Raw genomic sequence first — 6,844 nt, forward strand, 5'->3', positions numbered from 1 at the left:
CTCCCTGCAAATATGCCCCCAGTGCCAGATATTCCCCCCCAGTGCGTCCCCCGTCCCCCCCCCTTCCTCCGCCGCCGCCGCCGCTGCTCCCCCCGCTCCCCTGCTGTTAGGAGGGACACGGAGGGCACAGTGCACGCCTCCCTGTGTCCCTCCTGGGTCTCCGGCGGCCGCGGGTCACTGTAATAAAGGAAGTGCTCACGAACGGCACTTCCTTTATGAGACCAGCGGCCGCCGGAGACACAGGAGGGACACAGGAGAGGCGCGCACTGTGCCCTCCGTGTCCATCCTAACAGCAGGGGACGAAACGAGACCGCAGACTGACATGCGGACACTCGTCCGCATGTCAGTCTGCACTAAAAATGACAGGGGGGGCACGTGCCTTGGTGCCCCCCCCCTAAATCCGCCACTGTCTATACCCAGGGGAACAGGCGTCAGATCTATACACCGGGGAACAGGCGTCAGATCTATACACCGGGGAACAGGCATCAGATCTATACACCGGGAAAAGGCGTCAGATCTATACACCGGGGAACAGACACCAGATCTATACACCAGGGTACAGTCGCCAGATACATACACCGGGGTACAGTTGCCAGATCTATACACCGGGGTACAGTCGCTAGAACTATACACCGGGGTACAGTTGCCAGATCTATACACCGGGGAACAGGTGCCAGCTCTATACACCGGGTTACAGTCGCCGGATCTATACACCGGGGTACAGTCGCCAGATCTATACACCGGGGAACAGGTGCCAGCTCTATACACCGGGGAACAGGTGCCAAATCTATACACCGGGGAACAGGTGCCATATCTATACACCGGGGAACAGGTGCCAGCTCTATACACCGGGGTACAGTCGCCGGATCTATACACCGGGTACAGTTGCCAGATCTATACACCAGGGAACAGGTGCCAGCTCTATACACCGGGTTGCAGTCGCCGGATCTATACACTGGGGTACAGTCGCCAGATCTATACACCGGGGAACAGGTGCCAGCTCTATACACCGGGGTACAGTAGCCGGATCTATACACCGGGTTACAGTCACCGGATCTATACACCGGGGTACAGTCGCCAGATCTATACACCGGGGAACAGGTGCCAGCTCTATACACCGGGAAACAGGTGCCAGATCTATACACCAGGGAACAGGCGCCGGATCTATACACCGGGGAGCAGGTGCCACATCTATACACCAGGGAACAGGCACCAGCTCTATACACCGGGGTACAGTCGCCAGATCTATACACTGGGGTATAGTTGCCAGATCTATACACCGGGGGAACAGGCGCCGGATCAATACACCGGGGAACAGGCGCCGGATCTTTACACCGGGGAACAGGTGCCAGCTCTATACACCGTGGTACAGTCACCGGATCTATACACCGGGGAACAGGTGCCAGCTCTATATACTGGCAAACAGGCGCCTGTTCTATATACTGGGGATCAGGCGCCTGATCTATACATCGGGGAACAGGCACCAGATCTATAAACCGGGGAACAGGCGTCAGATCTATACACCGGGGAACAGGCGCCAGATCTATACACTGGGGAACAGGCGTCAGATCTATACACCGGGGAACAGGCGCCGGATCTATACACCGGGGAACAGGCGCCAGATCTATACACCGGGGAACAGGCATCAGATCTATACACCGGGGAACAGGCGCCAGATCTATACACCGGGGAACAGGCGCCAGATCTATACACCGGGGAACAGGCGTCAGATCTATACACCCGGGAACAGGCGTCAGATCTATACACCGGGGAACAGGCGTCAGATCTATACACCGGGGAACAGGCGCCAGATCTATACACCGGGGTACAGTCGCCAGATCCATACACCGGGGTACAGTCGCCAGATCCATACACCGGGGTACAGTTGCCAGATCTATACACCGGGGTACAGTTGCCAGATCTATACACCGGGGAACAGGCAACAGATCTATACACCGGGGAACAGGTGCAAGATCTATACACCGGGGAACAGGTGCCAGATCTATACACCGGGGTACAGTCGGCGGATCTATATACTGGGGTACAGTTGCCAGATCTATACACCAGGGAACAGGTGCCAGCTCTATACACCGGGTTGCAGTCGCCGTATCTATACACTGGGGTACAGTCGCAAGATCTATACACCGGGGAACAGGTGCCAGCTCTATACACCGGGGTACAGTAGCCGGATCTATACACCGGGTTACAGTCGCCGGATCTATACACCGGGGTACAGTCGCCAGATCTATACACCGGGGAACAGGTGCCAGCTCTATACACCGGGAAACAGGTGCCAGATCTATACACCAGGGAACAGGCGCCGGATCTATAAACCGGGGAGCAAGTGCCAGATCTATACACCGGGGAACAGGCGCCAGCTATATACACCGGGGTACAGTCGCCAGATCTATACAGCGGGGTACAGTTGCCAGATCTATACACCGGGAAACAGGCGCCGGATCTATACACCGGGGAACAGGCGCCGGATCTTTACACCGGGGAACAGGTGCCAGCTCTATACACCGTGGTACAGTCACCGGATCTATACACCGGGGAACAGGTGCCAGCTCTATACACCGGGGAACAGGTGCCGGATCTATACACCGAGGAACAGGCGCCGGATCTATACACCGGGGAACAGGCGCCGGATCTATACACCGTGGTACAGTCGCCAGATCTATACACCGGGGAACAGGTGCCAGCTCTATACACCGGAAACAGGTGCCAGATCTATACACCGGGGAACAGGTGCCAGATCTATACACTGGGAAACAGGTGCCAGCTCTATACACCGGGAAACAGGCGCCGGATCCATACACCGGGGAACAGGTGCCAGCTCTATACACCGGGGAACAGGCGCCAGATCTATACACTGGCAAACAGGCGCCTGTTCTATATACTGGGGATCAGGCGCCTGATCTATACACCGGGGAACAGGCACCAGATCTATACACCGGGGAACAGGTGTCAGATCTATACACCGGGGAACAGGCGCCAGATCTATACACCGGGAAACAGGCGCCAGATCTATACACCGGGGAACAGGCGTCAGATCTATACACCAGGGAACAGGCGCCAGATCTATACACCGGGGAACAGGCGCCAGATCTATACACCGGGGAACAGGCGTCAGATCTATACACCGGGGAACAGGCGTCAGATCTATACACCGGGGAACAGGCGCCAGATCTATACACCGGGAAACAGGCGTCAGATCTATACACCGGGGAACAGGCGCCAGATCTATACACCGGGGAACAGGCGCCAGATCTATACACCGGGGAACAGGCGTCAGATCTATACACCGGGGAACAGGCGTCAGATCTATACACCGGGGAACAGTCGCCAGATCCATACACCGGGGTACAGTCGCCAGATCCATACACCGGGGTACAGTCGCCAGATCCATACACCGGGGTACAGTCGCCAGATCTATACACCGGGTAACAGGCGCCAGATCTATACACCGGGGAACAGGCGTCAGATCTATACACCGGGGAACAGGCGCCAGATCCATACACCGGGGACAGTCGCCAGATCCATACACCGGGGTACAGTTGCCAGATCTATACACCGGGGTACAGTTGCCAGATCTATACACCAGGGTACAGTCGCTAGATCTATACACCGGGGTACAGTTGGCAGATCTATACACCGGGGAACAGGTGCCAGCTCTATACACCGGGGAACAGGTGCAAGATCTATACACCGGGGAACAGGTGCCAGATCTATACACCGGGGAACAGGTGCCAGATCTATACACCGGGGTACAGTCGGCGGATCTATATACTGGGGTACAGTTGCCAGATCTATACACCAGGGAACAGGTGCAAGCTCTATACACCGGGTTGCAGTCGCCGGATCTATACACTGGGGTACAGTCGCCAGATCTATACACCGGGGAACAGGTGCCAGCTCTATACACCGGGGTACAGTAGCCGGATCTATACACCGGGTTACAGTCGCCGGATCTATACACCGGGGTACAGTCGCCAGATCTATACACCGGGGAACAGGTGCCAGCTCTATACACCGGGAAACAGGTGCCAGATCTATACACCAGGGAACAGGCGCCGGATCTATACACCGGGGAGCAAGTGCCAGATCTATACACCGGGAACAGGCGCCAGCTCTATACACCGGGGTACAGTCGCCAGATCTATACACCGGGGTCCAGTTGCCAGATCTATACACCGGGAAGCGGCGCCGGATCTATACACCGGGGAACAGGCGCCGGATCTTTACACCGGGGAACAGGTGCCTGCTCTATACACCGGGGAACAGGCGTCAGATCTATACACAGGGGAACAGGCGCCAGATCTATACACCGGGGAACAGGTGCCAGACCTATACACCGGAAACAAGTGCCAGCTCTATACACCGGGGTACAGTCGCCAGATCTATACACCAGGGAACAGGTGCCAGCTCTATACACCGGGAAACAGATGCCAGACCTATACACCGGGGAACAGGCGCCGGATCTATACACCGGGGAACAGGCGCAGGATCTATACACCGGGGAACAGGTGCCAGATCTATACACCGGGGAACAGGCGTCAGATCTATACACCGGGGAACAGGCGCTGGATCTATACACCGGGGAACAGGCGCCAGATCTATACACCGGGGAACAGGCGCCAGATCTATACACCGGGGAACAGGCGCCGGATCTATACACCGGGGAACAGGCGCTGGATCTATACACCGGGGAACAGGCGTCAGATCTATACACCGGGGAACAGGCGTCAGATCTATACACCGGGTACAGTTGCCAGATCTATACACCAGGGAACAGGTGCCAGCTCTATACACCGGGTTGCAGTCGCCGGATCTATACACTGGGGTACAGTCGCCAGATCTATACACCGGGGTACAGTCGCCAGATCCATACACCGGGGTACAGTTGCCAGATCTATACACCGGGTAACAGGCGCCAGATCTATACACCGGGGAACAGGCGTCAGATCTATACACCGGGGAACAGGCGCCAGATCCATACACCGGGGTACAGTCGCCAGATCCATACACCGGGGTACAGTTGCCAGATCTATACACCAGGGTACAGTCGCTAGATCTATACACCGGGGTACAGTTGGCAGATCTATACACCGGGGAACAGGTGCCAGCTCTATACACCAGGGAACAGGTGCAAGATCTATACACCGGGGAACAGGTGCCAGATCTATACACCGGGGAACAGGTGCCAGATCTATACACCGGGGTACAGTCGGCGGATCTATATACTGGGGTACAGTTGCCAGATCTATACACCAGGGAACAGGTGCCAGCTCTATACACCGGGTTGCAGTCGCCGGATCTATACACTGGGGTACAGTCGCCAGATCTATACACCGGGGAACAGGTGCCAGCTCTATACACCGGGGTACAGTAGCCGGATCTATACACCGGGTTACAGTCGCCGGATCTATACACCGGGGTACAGTCGCCAGATCTATACACCGGGGAACAGGTGCCAGCTCTATACACCGGGAAACAGGAGCCAGATCTATACACCAGGGAACAGGCGCCGGATCTATACACCGGGGAGCAAGTGCCAGCTCTATACACCGGGGTACAGTCGCCGGATCTATACACCGGGTACAGTTGCCAGATCTATACACCAGGGAACAGGTGCCAGCTCTATACACCGGGTTGCAGTCGCCGGATCTATACACTGGGGTACAGTCGCCAGATCTATACACCGGGGTACAGTCGCCAGATCCATACACCGGGGTACAGTCGCCAGATCTATACACTGGGTAACAGGCGCCAGATCTATACACCGGTGAACAGGCGTCAGATCTATACACCGGGGAACAGGCGCCAGATCCATACACCGGGGTACAGTCGCCAGATCCATACACCGGGGTACACTTGCCAGATCTATACACCAGGGTACAGTCGCTAGATCTATACACCGGGTACAGTTGGCAGATCTATACACCGGGGATCAGGTGCCAGCTCTATACACCGGGGAACAGGTGCAAGATCTATACACCGGGGAACAGGTGCCAGATCTATACACCGGGAACAGGTGCCAGATCTATACACCGGGGTACAGTCGGCGGGGTACAGTCGGCGGATCTATATACTGGGGTACAGTTGCCAGATCTATACACCAGGGAACAGGTGCCAGCTCTATACACCGGGTTGCAGTCGCCGGATCTATACACCGCCAGATCTATACACCGGGGAACAGGTGCCAGCTCTATACACCGGGTACAGTAGCCGGATCTATACACCGGGTTACAGTCGCCGGATCTATACACCGGGGTACAGTCGCCAGATCTATACACCGGGGAACAGGTGCCAGCTCTATACACCGGAAACAGGTGCCAGATCTATACACCAGGGAACAGGCGCCGGATCTATACACCGGGGAGCAAGTGCCAGATCTATACACCGGGGAACAGGCGCCAGCTCTATACACCGGGGTACAGTCGCCAGATCTATACACCGGGGTACAGTTGCCAGATCTATACACCGGGGAAGCGGCGCCGGATCTATACACCGGGGAACAGGCGCCGGATCTTTACATCGGGGAACAGGTGCCTGCTCTACCGGGAACAGGCGTCAGATCTATACACAGGGGAACAGGCGCCAGATCTATACACCGGGGAACAGGTGCCAGACCTATACACCGGGGAACAAGTGCCAGCTCTATACACCGGGGAACAAGTGCCAGATCTATACACCGGGGAACAGGCGTCAGATCTATACACCGGGGAACAGGCGCTGGATCTATACACCGGGGAACAGGCGCCAGATCTATACACCGGAGAACAGGCGCCGGATCTATACACCGGGGAACAGGCGCTGGATCTATACACCGGGGAACAGGCGT

This window comes from Pseudophryne corroboree, chromosome 5 (genome assembly GCF_028390025.1).
Source record: "Pseudophryne corroboree isolate aPseCor3 chromosome 5, aPseCor3.hap2, whole genome shotgun sequence".
NCBI classification, from domain to species: domain Eukaryota; kingdom Metazoa; phylum Chordata; class Amphibia; order Anura; family Myobatrachidae; genus Pseudophryne; species Pseudophryne corroboree.